The sequence below is a fragment of the Cricetulus griseus genome, chromosome X, assembly GCF_003668045.3.
Source record: "Cricetulus griseus strain 17A/GY chromosome X, alternate assembly CriGri-PICRH-1.0, whole genome shotgun sequence".
NCBI classification, from domain to species: Eukaryota; Metazoa; Chordata; class Mammalia; order Rodentia; family Cricetidae; genus Cricetulus; species Cricetulus griseus.
This window is the reverse complement of record NC_048604.1, coordinates 118,663,631-118,679,433: the sequence shown is the minus strand read 5'-3', so window position 1 is coordinate 118,679,433 and position 15,803 is coordinate 118,663,631. Positions and strand designations below refer to the sequence as shown.

The following is a 15,803-nucleotide window of genomic DNA, read 5'->3' as shown; positions in this document are numbered from 1 at the left end:
GCTTTGATATTAAAAATTAAAATACTTTCAATAGGGAAGCCAACACAAACATGACATTTAGAAGAAAAACTAAATTATAAAAAAATCATGAAAGTAGAAGGGCAACTATTAGGGAAAAGGATAAGATGGGGGCAGAGGGAAGCAAGGAGGGATAATATAAAGAAGTGAATAATGCTCAAAGTACATAAGAAACATTTAGGAATCATAATGAAACTCATTTTGTATAATAAAGCACAACAATTTTTCTTTTTTCTATTTTGTTTTTCAAGACAGGGTTTCTCTGTGTAGCCCTGGCTGTCCTGGAACTAGCTCTGTGGACCAGGCTGGCCTCAAACTCAAGAGATCTGCCTGCCTCTGCCTCCAGAGTGCTAGGATTAAAGGCATGTACCACCACTGCCCAGCAAAAAATACAGTAATTTTTAAAAACTTAAAATTCACACAACCTTCAGGTGTTGTGCTTTCCCCACCCCAGTTATCCCAGCTACTCTGGAAATTAAGGCAGGAAGTTCAAGGTCTGTGTGGGCTACACAGCTACTTTAAGACAGCCTGGGCAACTCTGTGAGACCGTCTCAAAATAAAAAGTAAACAAAGGAGGGAGGGGTGGCATACAGACACACACACACACACACACACACACACACACACACACACACACACACACACACAGAGAGTTTAGGGGCTGAGAGAACACTTGTTAGACCATGTTCAAGGCCCTGTTTACAATCCCTGCTATGCAAATCAAATAGTATCCCAATCTTGCCATTCAGGTAATCAATAAGTAGTTATATAAACAGCATTGTTGTACGTGTTCTATAAATACACAAAGGTAAAGGACAAAATCCCTGATCTTATTATCCATTAACTGATGATGGCAAAGGTAATGGTTTAGAAAACAACTGATAGGATTTGTTAATTATGGATGTTTCTTCATCTCACTGGACCACTTTCTTCACTAAAAATGACTAGATTAAGTAGGGCAGTGGTGGCCCACTTTTAATCTCAGCACTTGGGAGGCAGATCTCTATAACCTGGTCTACAGAACAAATCCCAGGACAACCACGGCTGTACACACAGAGAAACTAGAGGGGGAGGAGAGGGGAGACAGAGACAGACAGACATAGACAAGATCCATTAAAAAATTCATCATAAAAGGACTATTGGGGCTGGAGAGATGGCTCAGTGGTTAAAAGTACTTGGCTTTTGCAGAGGACCTGGGTTTGGTTGTTTTTTTTTGTAAGCCTTCTTTTGGTTCTAAGGGCACTGAATCCCTGTGTGCACTTAACACTTATATACATAAAACTTAAAGAAGAAAAAAAAAAGGAACCCAAGTGTGGTGACCATGCCTTTTAATCCCAGCTCTCCAGGAGGCAGATCTCAGTGAGTTCAAGACCAGCCTGGTGGCATACACAGCAGCAAGTTCCAGGCCAACCAAAGTTACATAGTGTTACCCCCACACACACACCACTCTCCCTCCCCCTCTCTCATACAATAAAAATGATTAGGTCAAATGATTCCTCTAAGTAGTAAAGAGAAAAATCAAAACAGCAAAATTTTTTTTGTTGTTTTTTCGAGACAGGTTTCTCTGTAGCTTTGGAAGCTGTCCTGGAACTAGCTCTTGTAGACTAGGCTGGTCTTGAACTCACAGAGATCCGCCTGCCTCTGCCTCCCGAGTGCTGGGACTAAAGGTGTGCACCAGCACCACCCGGCAAAAATAGACATTTTTAAAAGATTGATTTATTAATGTGCATGATTTTGCCCGTGTGTATGTATGTATGTTCACCATGTACACACCTGGTGCTCACAGGACAGAAAGCACTATTGGATCCCCTGAAACTACAGTTATGGATGGTTGTAAGTCACCTTGTGGGTACAAGGAACTGAACCCAGGTCCCCTGGGAAAGCAGCTAAATAACCTTTTTTTTGTTTTTCCAAGAAAGGGTTTGTGTAGCCCTGGCTGTCCTAGAACCAGCTCTGTAAACATGGCTTGCCTCAAACTCAGAGATCCACCTACATCTGACTCTGGGATTAAAGGCGTGCACCACCACCCACCACCACCACCACCACCACCACCACACCACCACCACCACCACCACCACCACCCCCACCCCCCAATTTTTTTTTTAATCCCAGCATTAGGGAGACAGAGACAGGCAGATGTCTGAGTTCAAGGCCAGCCTGATCTACAAAGATAATTATAGGACAGCCTAGGGCTGTTATACAGGAAAAACCCTGTGTGTGTGTGGGGGGGGGGGAAACAAACATGTTGAGGGTTGGTTGGTAAGATGGTTCAGTGGATAAAGAAAGGTATTTGCTATTTGCCACCAAGCCTGACTATCTTGAGTTTCATCCAAGGAACCTAAATGGTAGGAGAGAAGATTCCTTCACAAGTACTCTTCCCCATAAATAAATGTAATGGAATACAGAGAACTATGTTCACCAAATGGTTACTAAGTATGCATTGCCAGATGTTTTCTGTGGGCTAAGGATCTATCAGTGAGTGAGTGACTTAGGAAAGATATAATCTACCAATCTAAAAAAAAACCTGTAAGGACCAAACAAAACAAAAAACAGTTTTTGAGACAGGCCCTCCCTATATTGGTCTATCTCTTCCACTCCTGTCTCAGGTTCCCAAGGGCTGTGACTACAGGTATGGGCAGGGCTGTGGGAAGACAAGAATAATCAAAGCAACTAAATTAATGAAACAAAATCATATAGTGTAGGAAAAAAGAGAATCAATTCCTAAAGCCCATATGCCAAGAATCCATTTCTGGCAGGGTGTAGTATCCTAGCACTGAGAGGCAGAGGCAAGTGGATCTCTGAGTTTGAGACCATCCTGGTCTACACAGCAAGTTCAAGGACAGTCAAGGCTACACACAGTGACACCCTGTCTCAAAAACAAAAACTCATTTACACTATCCTTGATAATATCTTTCACTAGAGAAAACAAGTTAAGGTCTAGGAAGGACTTTCGAGACGACTAATCCTGTGCCTCTCCTTTCACATAATAGTAGTTGCTAGAACAATGCCTAGCACAAAGTAGATACCAAATAAATATCTGTGATAGATTAAATTGATGCCTTAAAAGATATTTAAAACATTAATTCTGGAGCCAGAAACCTTAACTCTTGAGAAGGTACTCAGAACTGATGGATGTGTGAAACATGTATGTATGTATGTATGTATGTATGTATGTATGTATGTATGTATGTGAGTGAGTCATGCCTGTGAAATAATTGTCTCATACACCTACCAATTTAATTCCTGAACGTCTCCCTAAGTTTGGGTTTGATTGACAAAATTAGGTTCAAGAGTACTGCTATCTAACAAAACACAAAATGCACAGGGCTACAAATGTTTCCTTTTCCTAAAATGAACTGCAAAAAAAACCCCTCCCTGTCTGGGCTCTTGAGAGGGAACTCTGGTCATCAGGCTTGTACTTCAAGTACTTTTTTACTCTGCCCTACTTTTTTTCCTTTAAATGCCCAGTTCCTGCTCCAATTAGAAAATAAGACTAAAGTAAACATACTTTTTAAAAGTTCCATAAATGATTCTAACACACAGAGAAATAAATAACTGTTAGGCAATCATCCAGAATAAAATTGGAAACTTCTTGATGGGGCATGGCAGGTCTGTAGTCTCAAGTGTTTAGGAGGCTGAGACCCATCTGTGCTGTGCAGAGACCCAGTCTGAAATGCTAAACTATACAACAACCAAAAGTCATTTGTTGAATACACATGTAAGGTACACATATACATATAATGAAGACACAGAACTGAGCATAGGTGTGTTTGAAAAAAATCTTAATCACTTCTCAGCCTTTTGGCAATGATCAAGTATAATTTTAAGTAAATTATATAACAATGCAATACTTTCCCATTCCTTTTCTCTAAAAATATACTATAGTAGTCATCATTTTTGCATCAATAACATGTCAGAAAACTTCAGTCTTTTTTTTGTTTTGTCTATATAACACAATTCAGAACCAGATGCTGTGGCAGTAAGTACCTGTAATCCCAGCACTTGGAAGGTAGAGGCAGAAGGATGGGGAGTTTAAAACCATCTTTGGCTATATTGCCATCTTGAGTCCAGCCTAGATTTGTGAGCTCCTGTCTCAAAACACTGAAACATAAATAATACAAAATAACTTTAAAGATCATTAAATCCCATTTTCTAAAATTTCACTAAAGATATTTGAGGATTCTTGTGTCATATTATGAATGATTACAGAGGTCAGATGGTGGTAGTGCATACCTTTTAAATTTCAGCACTTGGGAGGCAGAAGCAGTCACACCTCTGTGAGTTCAAGGTCAGCCTGGTCTACAAAGCAAGTTCCAGGACAGCCAGAGACACAGAGAAACCCTGTCTCAAAAAACAAAACAAAAAATGATCAAAGGGATACAGATGTAACTGGTGGTAGCATTCTACTATCCCAGCATGCATGAGGCCCTAAGGAAGCAGGGCACATACACTGTATGTCTGTTTTGGCCATTTTCATTCCATAATCAACCAAGGCTATAAAGTGCTAGATGAAACCCTTAGTCTTAAAATTTATAATGAAAATAAAATTTTCAATTAAATAAAATTCTGAATTCTCAAATTGAGGTAACAATTTCACTGTATGATCATTAATGAGATAATATGAATTTCCAGGAAACAAATTTCTGATTTCATTTCAGGAATGTAAAAATTGCCCCATATTATTCTAGTCATAAATTAACTAACCTATCACTCTGAACATGTTGTTAGACATATGAAAGATACCTACTCTATCTTCCATGGCTAACAAGTTATTTTTCAAATGTCAGACTATTTTGATAGTATTACAAACAAAACTAATCTAAAGCTACTCTGGTACACCCATCAAACTAAAGGCTCTAAATTAAAAATAAAAAAATAGTAGCCAGGCAGTGGTGGCACACTCCTTTAATCCCAGCACTCTCGAGGCTGTCTCAAAACAAAAGAAACAAACAAAAAACACCCAACCAAAAAAAAAACCCCTAACATTTCACTACTATGGCACATAAGTTAAAGTACCACTAGCTGAGTATGACAGATGGAAGGCCACTGGTATAAGGAAAATAATACCTATATAATGTAATAAATGAGAAAGTTTTTTAGCAGTGTTGACTTATAATAAATGTTTAGTGTTAATTACGCTGAAAATGGAAAGCAGTTAGAAAAATCCATCTTCTCATTCATCTTCACAAGTTCTACAATAGCCCCAAGATTTTATATCTGATGTTGTACAGGAATCATACACAGTACTCTTTAAAATATACCTTTTATCCAGGCCCATATCACATATAACAAAAACCCTCCCAAGTAATTCTAACATCTGGAGTTGAGGATCAATGCAGTAACTCTTTCTCAAACACTATTATAATGCGTAAAACTACAAGACACTTAGCAACAAATGATGGTTTTCAAAGATTCAGATCCTAAAACAATGAAATGGAAACCTAGTGTCCATTTTTGAAGAACATTTAAAGATTGAGAAAACATACCAGCAAGAAAGAAAATATAATGTGCAAAGTAATAAAAAGAATTATAAATTCTAAAACAAAACTCAAGCTCAATAACCACAGGAATATCTCACTTCCCCAGCTTGGGGTCTCAAAGTCAAAGACTAGCACACATTGAGAGAGAGAGAGAGAGAGAGAGAGAGAGAGAGAGAGAGAGAGAGAGAGAGAGAGAGAGAGAGAGAGGGAGAGAGAGGGAGAGAGAGAGAGAGTGTAGGTCAGAGGGGTGTCAGATCCCCTGGAACTGGATTCACACAGTTGTGGTTTGCCTAATGTGGGTGCTGGGAATCCAACTTGGGTCCTCTGCAAGAACTACATGTACTCTTAACCACCGAGCCATTTCTCCAGCCCTATCACCTGTTTTAAACGAAGACTGGTCCCAATAATAAAACTCAGGAAATATAAAAACTTTAAAAATTGATCCATTAAATAAGAAAAGTAAATGAATAGATGTTTTCTTGTGCCCAACTAATTAATAACTAAATGACTGGGAGATTCTGACAAACATCCCTAAGTAGCATTATTAATATTATGTCAAAAAATTTCTAAAGAGACTCCACTAAATTATTCTAGAGATTAACAAATCCTAGTAGACAAAAGAACCAAAGTAAATCATACTTGAGCATTCCACTGATAGGAGGAAAATGAAGGACCTCATGAAATGCTTCATAATTTAAGGATAAAAACCTACTTTTTAAAGTTACTTTCAAAAAAAAAAACTGAGGTTCTTGACCATACTGTTTTTGTTCTTAATCCCTACAGATATTCTCTTAAAATCTACTAAGGTCAGCAAATAAAAGAAACAGTATGAGAACAATAAGGTAACAGCATATTTTCGGGGGCGGGGGCAGGTAGGTATCTGTAAGAAAAACCACGAAGGTATTCATATAGTTTTAAAACACAGAATTTAAGTGAGAGAAAGCAAAACATACTTTAAAAAAAAATCTCAGCCTTGGAACATCAATTCCAAATACTTGCGGCTTTCACTCTACCCAAACACTGGAACAATAAAGTTTAGAAGGTTCAAGTTACAGTATGGCAAAGCAGGTAAGTTTAAACATTGTAAAAACAAATGTTGGTATCTCCGTATATTTATTAATACTTAAATCTTATAAGGAATTGGAAGGCATTTTACTGAAGCCAAAATGGCAGCCTGGCGATTCAGTAGACTAAAACGATCTAAATTAGAGTTCACAGTCCCTATTTTTAAGTTCAAATGTACGGGTTAAAAAGGCAACCTAGTCATAGTTAACCAGTCCTTATAATAAAGGGAGCTAATGAACTCTAATAGATACCGGCTGCAAAGTTTCCACATCAGTACACCCAAAATTCTTTTTCGTTAGTGAAATTATACAAAGGATAGATATGGAAGGTTGGTGGGTTTTAAGGTGAAAATAATTAAATTCCTCTTCTACCAACAGAAGCATGAAAATTTAACCTAAACCCACAATTCCCTCACTTACTTTCAACGACACTCTGCGGCAATTACACACACCTGTAAACTGCGCCCGTGAAAATGCAATTAACGGTGTAACTACAGAACTTCCAAAAATAATAACGTGCTTAATTTAAGCAGGTTGTATTAAAAAATCTTAAAATTCCTGTCGCTGAAGAAACCCAAACAATAACAAAACCCCGGCTTCCCCCATGTTTAAGTTAAATATTTCACAATGAATGAAAAACAAGCCATTTATCAAGCCTGAAGCCTCGCATCACAAGCATCTGAAGGTTTTATTAGTCACAAACTCGCACATGCTAATATTTCTTCTTCTTCTTCAGGAACAGTTAAAAATAGAAAGGCGGTAGGTCTACTCTCCCTTGGATGCGATTTCGGCATCAAAACACCCTTCCTGGCCTTTGGCCGTGAGCAAATGCAGGGGGGCGCGGGAGGTGTGGGAGACAGATAACCAGCTCGGACTTTGCAGGGCACGGGGCGCCGAGCACTGCGGGTTATCACGGGAGGGCGGAGGGGAGGTGGCCAAGTAGGCAAGCCCGATAGCCGGCGTCGCCAAGGCCTAGCTCTCCCGCTCCAAATCACTCCACCTCAGTAATGGCGTTTGGTGTCAAGTGGAACAGGCTGAGGGCGTCCGCAGCGGGGTTAAGGGGCGCGCGAACCTGCCCCCCCCACGCCCCGCGGCTCCGAGCCGACCTAGCGCGCGGGTGGAGGGGCGGCACGCCGCGCCCGGACTCTTCCTCCTCCTCCTCCTCCTCCTCTCCACTCCAGTCAGGACGGGAAGGGGAGGGCCAGAGCCGTCAGCCATTTTCCCTGCCAGTCCAAAACACACACACACACACACATACATACACACACACACACACACACACTCACGGGACACCGGCTGTGGGCACGACGGACGGTCGCGCGCGTTTGCGTTGGTCCAGCCCCGGGCGCTAAGGAAGCCCCCCCCAGCCAGCCAGCCAGCGGCCCCCGAGGGAGGGACCTCTCATACACGCACACCCCCTCGCTCCTTCCTCCCCACCCCTCCAGCCAGCTGTCGACCCCAGAAAAGCGAGTGGCCCGGCCCCCGGCCCCGGCTCCGGCCCCGGCCCGGCAAGCTGACGGACTACTCACCGAGCACAACACTGGCGTCTTCTAAGAAGCAGGACACGCGGAGGCGGGAGGCGCGATGCGAAAGCTCGATTCCGGGATCAGGCCTAACCTGAGAGCATCCCAAGCTAGGGGCTGACGAGGGACAAAATGTGAGAAGAGGCTGCGGCTGCCGGGCTCGCGGCGCTGTCCGCGTGCACACGAGGGTCCGCTCCTCACCCCAGCCGCCCTAGGGCAGCGACGCCTGCGGCCGCCTCCTCCTCCCTCTTAGCCGGCGGCGGCCCTCTTCCCCCTTCTCCCCTTAGGCTGGGGCGCTCACTGAGCTCACTGAAGCTCCGGGCCGTACGTTTCTCCTGCGTCACCTCCTCCTGCTCCTCCTCCTGCAGCGGCAGTTTCACCTTCCCCTAGTCGCCGCCTCTGTCCCCCCACTTCGGGCCTGCTCGCTGGCTGCGGCTCCGCTCCTCACCCCCGTCACCGACCCCAAGTCCCGGGGCGCTAGAGGCAGCCGCCTCCCGTGACGGAGAGACGGCGGCGGCCGGCTCCCGCGAGGCCTGGGAGCCGGTGCGAGGCAGGGAGGGGGTTCGGTGGGGCAGCGGAGGGCCCGAACGGGCCGGCTACCAAGAGGTTGCGGCTCCGCCACCGGCGGAGAATAGGTTCCGCAGCCTTGGATACCACGGCCTCGTCAATATGGCGGATTCAATAAGTCAAAAACGAAAAAAAAGACAGAAAAAGAAAAAACCCGCACGGCTAGTGCCGGCGACGGCAGGGACTAGTGGCAGCGGCGGCAGCAGCGGCAGCAACAGCAGCGACGGCAGCCAGCGCAGACTCCCACTAGTCCGAGCGCCGCCCAAGGCTCAGCTTCTCCGCCCCCGTCAAGACCCGCCCCTTCCAAGCTCCGCCCTTCAGCGCTCGGCCCGCTCCTCCCCCTGCCCAGTCCCCTCTCGGCCAGCTGCCCCTTCCCCTCTCTGTCCACCTCGGGCTGGTGGGGGAGCGGGAAGAACGACGCGCACCGCTAGGGGGCCTGACCAGGCGGTGGCCGCCTGGAACTCTGCGAACTGGGTGGGGGAGGGGAAGACAATGCTAGGGAAAGAGTGGAGTGTTCGGCCGTACCGTGCCTTCCGGACGGCCCCCGCAGGGGGTCACGCGAGGGCCAGAGACTCTTCCATACCCTTCAGCTTGAGGACCCGACCGAGAGCTGATGCTCGCCTCCAATGAGGAGGGTGGGGTGGGGGAAGGGAAAGAGGCCCGAGGTTCTGGAGTGCGGGGAATGTGGACAAGAGAGGGTTAAGCCTGAGCTGCGGCCGCGTCGCCGAGCTTGACTGGGGCTGCTTGTTTTTGTTCCATTGTGAACTGTGGCCCCGCCGCCTGGTGCCCGGATGATGACGTCACCGGCCTCCCCCTTTTCCGGGATGGTGCGGGGGAGGGGGAACAGTAAAAAACGAGATTCCTGGGTCCCAGTGCTAGGCGGTTGCAGGCGCCTTGCTCGAGGGTCCTGACTGCGCAGCTGATCGGCGTCACGTGGCACGAGGACGGGACAGGCCACCGAGCGGTGGTGCCAGGTCCCCAGGGTTTGGCCACCTGCTCCAGGCCGATAGGGGGAAGGCGTGGCTAGAACTCCTTCAGAGTCAGGGCCTCCTTCCCACTCTTTGAGGCAGGCTCTTTAAGCAGCTCATTCACACGGTCCTGCCGCATCAGTACCTGAAAGCATTTCGTAAGCCTTAAAGGCACACAGACTGGGAACGAGGACATTTTGGACACAGGAATTCTTAAAACAGTAAAGACAAAAATTGTACACCGTACCACACAGCATAGCTACTCGGTAATACTAAATGTAGCAAAATGAACACAATATTGCCGTATCAGCAGCATTCAGGGTGAGAACCTGGAAGGGACTTAACGAAACCATCCGCTACATCAGGGACTATTTTCTGCATATTGAGACTCTAAAGTGCAGGCTGCAGAGGAAAAATTTATCAGGGCAATCTCAAACGGCGAAGGGGGAGCGGGGGAATGGGAGTTTGAAACAATTCTATGGTTTACCTAAAATGTACAAATGAAGAAGCTATAAATACAACTACTGATCTATCACATTTCATTTTGACATAATGCCTGTGGGCAACAACTCGAATGCAAAATCATAACAAAGTCCTATAAAATCTATTCTATTTCGTGTATAGGATTGTTGAACTTATGCTATAAATACATTCGTTTCTAATAAAGGAGCATTTTAAATGAAATCCCAAAGAATTTAGGTGACTGATGTAATTTTTTAAAACCATTTTTCTCTATGCGACACAAGACTGTTTACAAAGTTTTCACAACTAATAGTGTGCCCCCAAACACAGTTACAGTCCTTATAACTCTTAACACATACAATATTGTTTGTATAATACTAATACATGTAATAAAACTAATACATGCTTTTAGTAAGACCGAGGACAGAAATCTGTCTACCTCTCCCAATCCTCTAAAAAAAAGTTCAATCACATTATACCCCATAAATATTTATGATTATTATGTGTCAATTTAAAATAATAATCAACAGAGTAAAAAGGCAACCTACAGAATGTTTTAAAAGATCTCTGTAGTGGGGCCAGAAAGGCACATGCCTTTAGTCCCAGCACTCGGGAGACAGAGGCAGGCAGATCTCTGTGAGTTCGAGACCAGCCTGGTGTAGAACAGCTAGTTCTCCAAAGCCACAGAGAAACCCTGTCTCGAAAAACAAAACAAAACAAAAATTTCTGTAAATCATTTATCAAATGAATTAAAATTCACAATATATAAAAAAACTTCAGCTCAAACAGCAAAACAAATAAACAAAACCCTTCAATATAAAAATAAGCAAAAGGGGATGGTGAGATGCCGCGATGTCTCTGTGGGTAAAAGTGCTTACTGTCAAGTCTGACAACCTGAGTTTGATCCTTGGAACCCACGTGGTAGAAGGGGTAAATGGTCTTGTGCAAGTTGTCCTCTGATCTCTTCACACACACACACACACACACACACACACACACACACACACACACACACACACACAAACACACTTTTAAATGTAAAAAAGCCGGGCGTTGGTGGCGCATGCCTTTAATCCCAGCACTCGGAGGCAGAGGCAGGTGGATCTCTGTGAGTTCGAGGCCAGCCTGGTCTCCTGAGAGAGTGCCAGGATAGGTTCCAAAGCTACACAGAGAAACCCTGTCTCGAAAAAACAAAACAAAACAAAAATGTAAAACTAAGCAAAGGAAACTGGAGTTAGGCAGCAGTTGCCTATAATCCCAGCACTCTAGAGGCAGAGGCAGTCAGGAGAATTTTCAGTTTGAGTCCACCCTGGGCTATATAGTCAGACTCTATCTCAAATAATAATAATAATGATGATAATATTTTAAAATAAAAATAGGCAAAGGATTTGAACACTCTTTCATCAAATATATGAATGGCCAATAAATACATGAAAAAATACTTAACATCACCATTCATTAGAGAAAAGCAATCAAAGCCAAATGAGATAACACTTCATAGTGGTTAGGAAGACTATTACAGAAAAAGCAAGGGGATAACAAGTATAAGCCTGGATGCAGAGAAATTGAAATTCTACCTTGCTGATAGAAAAGTAAAATTATGCAGCTGCTACTGAAAGCAATAGGGCTGGTCCTTAAAAAGATAAACATTATCACATGACCCAGCCAATTCCACTCCTAGGTAAAGCCTAAAGAATTGAAAGCAGGGACCCAAACAAATGCTTATATACCAATGTTCATAGCAGCATTAGTCACAATAGCCAAAATGTGGAAATGACCCTAATAAATAGATAAAGAAAATGTGGTAGACATACACAATGGAATGTTATTCTTCCTTACAAAGGAATAAGACTTTTGATAGACACTAAAACATGTATGAACCTGGGAACCTTCTAAGTAAAATAAGCCAGACACAAAAGCTCCCATCTGATTTCACTTCTGTGTGGTACCTAGAGTAGACAAGTTTATAGAGACAAAGTAGGATAGAGGATGCTGGAGCTGGGTGAGGAAGATGGGAGGGATGGTTTAGGGGAAACAGGATTTCAATGGATATGACAAAAAAAAGTTTGGGCAGTGGGAAATAGTGATGGCTCTGCAATACTGTTAATGTACTTAATGCCACAGAACAATACACTTAAGGTAATTACAATGGCAAATGTTACATATATTTTACTATGTATTTTTTAAGGGTAAAAGCTCAGTAATGCTTAGCACAAATGAAGCTCCAGAGTCAATCCTCAGTGCTCTCCCACCCCCATCCGAAGAGGAAACAATTCCAATCAAATACTGGTAATTTCCTATGGGAATCTATATATTACACCCTTACCAGCAGTTCTAGTTTTAACTCTTCTCCAGCATCTCTTCAGAGGTAAGTGTACACTTGGCTCCCAGGGTGGGTGTGGCTACAGAACTGCCCACTTAGACATCTTCCATTCAGTTCATGAGACAGGAAATGAAGAGTGCTGGGTTAAGAGAGTGAGTTCAACATCGCAGTGCAACTGAGATAAAAATTCACTGTAGTCCAGCCCTCTCTTCTCACTTCCTTTGTTTTGGTTTCTCTTTTCTAACAGTTGTCCTTTCAGGCCGAGGACTGTAGTTTTTTTTTTTTTTTTTAACTTCCTGGTTCTTTGCCATCAGAACAGAACCTTATTATATTTCATTTCCTCATAAAGTTTCCCATTGCACTCTGTCCCTCTCCATTCTTCCCAAAAAATATTTGCTAAGTATATTCACTGCTTACTAGCATACATCTTAAAATATAGGACTTCTTGAAGACAAATTTCAAAGAAGTTCTGTAGGTTAGGGGTTAAATGCTTCTCCCTATAAAAGTGGTGGTACATGCCTTGAATCCCAGCACTCAGGAGGCAGAGAAAGGAGTATCTCTGAGTTCAAGACCACTCTGGTCTTACAGAGTGAGTTCCAGGACAGCTAAGACTACAGAGAAACCTTGTCTCAAATAAATAAATACATACATAAAATCCAAACAAAAAAACAAAACCAAAACCAAAAAGTTAGAAAATGGTCTGTCCATTTTGCTCTGTTGGTGCTTCTCTGAAACTAATCTATTTCCAGTCAAGGACTTGGATACAAAGTTCAGCAAGGACACCAAGAGTAACCCTGGCTTTGGATCACCTTTTTGTCTCAGGGGCATATACACAGTTCCAAAGGAGAATTGTCCGATACTTACCTACTTGAGAGAGTTAAAGTAATTTTTTTTTTTTTTTTGGTTTTTCAAGACAGGGTTTCTATGTGGCTTTGGAGGCTGTTCTGAAACTAGCTCTTGTAGAGCAGGCTGGTCTCAAACTCACAGAGATCCACCTACCTCTGCCTCCCAAGTGCTGGGACTAAAGGTATGTGCCACCACCACCTGGCCTAAAGTAAATGTTTTAATCTTGGTATCTGCATCAGAGTCACCAATGAATATCATAGTCATTACAATGAGAACATCAAGGACAAAATAGTTAATGAGTATTATCAAATCAAAGAATATTTAAGATTAGCTATTAAATAAGTTTTAGGAATTTACAGTTCATATATAACACTGGATAGTTGTCTCAAATTTCATAATAACCTTAATGTTATTGATAGTATTAAGCTGTGAGATTGAAAAAAGGTTTCTAAACTATTAATAAGAAATAAAGACATTTTAATCAACCACATTTTCCACTCTCCTGGATTTTGTGCTATTTTACAACTTGCAATTTGTAGTGATTCTTTTTCTCATTGTAAATATTACCTTTTGTATCTAATTTTATATTTTAATTTGAAACAATTTTTTCAGAAAGCTTCCCAGATTGTATGTCAGACTTCACAAAGCCCAGAGTTGTCCACATTAAAAGAGGTAAGAGAAACTGGGTGATGGTGGCACATGTCTTTAATCTCAGCACTTGAGAGGCAGAGGCAGGCGGATCTCTGAGTTGGAGGCCAGCATGATCTACAAAGTTTCCAGAACAGCTACCACTACACAGAGAAACCATGTCTCAGAAAAAAAAAGGTAAGAAAAATCACAACAAATTGATAGCAATAAAAGACCAAAGTATGACGGTGTCTGTGATTGTCAACTTGATGAGAATTCTGAATCACTTAGGAGACAAACCTCTCTAGGTGTGTCTACAGGGGCATTTCCCAGAGAGGTTTAATGCAAAAAGGAAAACTCAACCTGGGTGGGGGTGGTACCATTTCCTGGGCTGGGCTCCTGGACTGCATAAAATAGAAAGCAAACCAGTTGTGGTGGCGAATGCCTTTAATCAAAGTGCTCAGGAGGCAGAAGCAGGTGGATCTCTGAGTTCAAGATCTGGAACTACAGAGCAAGTTCCAGGGCTGTTACACAGAGAAACCCTGTCTCGAAAAACAAAAAACAAACAAACACGAAATATAACTAACTCAGTGTCGGTGGTAAAAGAAAGCTTGTGCATGTTTTTCTATAGCTTCTTCTGGATAATAAACGCAAAGCTGTCCCTAGAAACCTTAAAAAAGCCAAGAAAAACACAACATAAACAAGTGTAACAATATGAAATACTTTTTTACTTTGATTTTCTTTCTTTTATTTTTTTCTTTTCTATTTGTTTGCTTGTTTGTTTTGAGCCAGGGTCTCTCTCCATAGCCCTGGCTGTCCTGGAATTCACTATGTACACGAGACTAGTCTCAAACTTACAGAGATCCTCTGCCTCCCCAGTACTGGGATTAAAGGCATGGGACACTATATTCACCTCATCTTGGTATTTCAAAAGAACTTTCAAAGCTGGTGATTTGAAAGACCAGTGCTGTGAGCCTGTGCAGGGAGGTGCATGGCTCTGCAGGATGCCCAAAGAAGGGTCCCAATGAACAAACAAACCCGGAGGAATCACGAGGCAGCAGGCCAGACCTCCAGAGGTAAGAAGCCACATAAAAGCACAGGGGACAGACACCTATTTCACTCAGAAGTAGCTTTTCAAAATGTTGATACTATTTAGCAGGGCCCTCGGTTAATTAATGCCCTACCATTGTTAATAAGAAGGGATCTCTTCCTTTAGGAATGAACACTTTCAGTTGTGATCTGTATGTTAGATTTGTCTGCATTTGGCTAGCATGCAGTTCTCACCAGAGACTGGACAGCTTGTAGGCATTCAAGATTTGAAAATTGAGACGGGAGAGGGCTGGCTGAATCCCAGAGCTGACTCACCCGACTCCCAGCAGGAAGCATCAGTTAATATTTCTCCAGTGAGTCTATTAGTCTTCATTAAAAGTGTTAGGACACTCCTTTTACTTTAGATTATGGGGATCTGTGGATGCTTGCTTAAAATTTGAAGAGTTCTATTTTATATACTTTGTGTAAACCACTACAATGTAAAATAATTGGATCTTTTGTGTTTTTCTTGGAAGCATAACATAATTCTGTGTGGTTCTAAGAAGTACATATTTCTTTAGTGTGAAAGGGAGTATCATATTGTGGCACAGATTATGCCTTGCTCCTGACCCTAGCATGTTCTAATAACTCCTAGCTCCTCACAGAGTTATAGCTCACATAATTATCTGGAATACTCTGAATTTTCCAGGTCTTCCCTGTTGAAAATATAATCGTCCTAAGTTTATTATACACAGAAAAAAGCATGATTCTCATTTTCACTCTCAAAATATGATTTGTACATGACCACTGTTTTGATCTTTATGCTTGCCTTGTCATTGGGGAAAAGAGAAAAAGATTTGGGCTTGAGAATTGGCTCAACAGTTTAGAGCACTTGC

General features: G+C 42.7%; 1 protein-coding gene across 5 annotated transcripts in view; it reads right to left on the bottom strand.

Annotated features, from left to right (window-relative positions):
* Positions 1 to 12,550, bottom strand: part of Usp9x (ubiquitin specific peptidase 9 X-linked) — a 110,018-nt gene extending 97,468 nt beyond the window's left edge. The window contains exons 1-2 of one of the 5 annotated variants that reach the window (XM_027433144.2): positions 9,178 to 9,345; positions 8,092 to 8,202 (exon numbers count right to left, since the gene is read on the bottom strand). The gene's annotated coding sequence lies outside the window, so the exon portion shown is untranslated. Of the gene's footprint in view, positions 1 to 4,005; positions 4,116 to 8,091; positions 8,793 to 9,177; positions 9,346 to 12,408 lie in introns of those variants that run through there. The other 4 variants (XM_027433143.2, XM_027433145.2, XM_027433147.2 and 1 more) reach the window with 4 other exon arrangements.
* Positions 12,551 to 15,803: the final 3,253 nt, after the last annotated feature.